Source organism: Homarus americanus, unplaced genomic scaffold (genome assembly GCF_018991925.1).
Source record: "Homarus americanus isolate GMGI-L3 unplaced genomic scaffold, GMGI_Hamer_2.0 scaffold367, whole genome shotgun sequence".
NCBI lineage: Eukaryota > Metazoa > Arthropoda > Malacostraca > Decapoda > Nephropidae > Homarus > Homarus americanus.
Genome location: NW_024743709.1, coordinates 15,543,502 through 15,545,086, shown reverse-complemented (window position 1 = coordinate 15,545,086; position 1,585 = coordinate 15,543,502).

Here is a 1,585-nt window from a genome sequence, read left to right as displayed (position 1 = left end):
ACCAGCTTGTGAGCCGTCCCCTTCATAAGCCATAAGTGGCTCTTTGTCGGCCGGAACAATGGTCCACATAATATCATGTATTATTTATGTGCCTGCTGATTGTTCTTTGGTGATATCACGCCATAAAATGTCTATGGTTATCTTGTTGAGCATCACGCCATAATATTTTGTGACTATCTTGTTGAAAGAATGCTGAGGCAGGGACTCGCTTTAAAGGGGAGAGGTGGGATTAACTCCTTACCTCAGCGGGTCTAGGACAACTGGCCGCCGCCATCTGGCCGCAGCCCAACTGGCCGCGGAAAACTCGCCGCGGCCGACTGGCCGCCATATGGAACTTTTTGTTGACAAAATTGATGAAAGTGTGATAAAAAAAAGAGGATTAAAATTTCTTTATGAATTACCTAACCTAACCTAACCTAACCTGCCTTGAGAGCGCAAAATTAGGCGTTTGCAGTTTACCCCCAGTCCGCGGCGGCCAGTCGGCCTCGGCGAGTTTCCCGCGGCCAGTTGGGCTGCGGCCAGATGGCGGCGGCCAGTTGTCCCATTCCCTACCTCAGCATTGGGGAAATTTCTTGAATCAATTATAGCAAATAGCATTCGGTCGCATTTAGAGAAAAGCAAATTTATCTACGACTCTCAACATGAGTTTACAAAGGGAAAATCTTGTCTAACAAATCTGCTGACGTTTTTTAGGAAAGTCTTCGAGGTAGTAGATAATGACGAAAATTACGATGCTATTTACTGAGACTTTACCAAAGTGTTTGACAGAGTACCACATCAGAGGTTTCTGAGAAAAGTTAAGGCTCATGGCATCGAGGGGAAAGTTTTAAAAATGGATAAAATCCTGGCTCACCGATAGAACACAGAGGGTCAGCGTAGATGGTGTTAAATCTGAGTGGGGCTGTGTAACCAGTGGGGTTCCCCCGGTATCAGTTCTGGGCCCACTCTTGTTCATAATCTATATAAACGACCTAGATACTGGGATCAGCAGTGACATAGGCAAGTTTGCGGATAACACCAAAATAGGGCGGCAGATTAATTCAGGGCAGGATGCAAATGCACTACAGGAGGATTTAAATAAACTGCAGGAGTGGTCAGACAAGTGGCAAATGAAATTCAACACCAGCAAGTGCAGCGTACTTAATATTGGTAGAACAAATACTGTCAACGTATACATTCTTAACAACATCAACCTAGAAAGGTCGACTTGTAAAAGAGACTTAGGGGTACTTGTAAGCCCGGTCCTATGGCCTAGAAAACAGTGCGTTAATGTTCGAAATAAGGCAAACAGAGTATTGGGTTTAATATCTAGAAGTATACGTAATAAGAGTGCAGAGGTCTTATTGCAACTATATCTTGCGCTAGTCAGGCAGCACCTCGATTATGCGGTTCAGTTTTGGTGCCCTTATTTTAGAATGGATATCAATTCACTCGAGTCGGTGCAGCGAAGAATGACGAAAATGATTCCGGGACTTAGAAACCTTCCATATCAAGATAGGTTAAAGAAACTAAACTTGCATTCCCTAGAAAGACGAAGAGTGCGGGGAGATATGATAGAGGTATTTAAGTGGGTGAAAGGAATCAA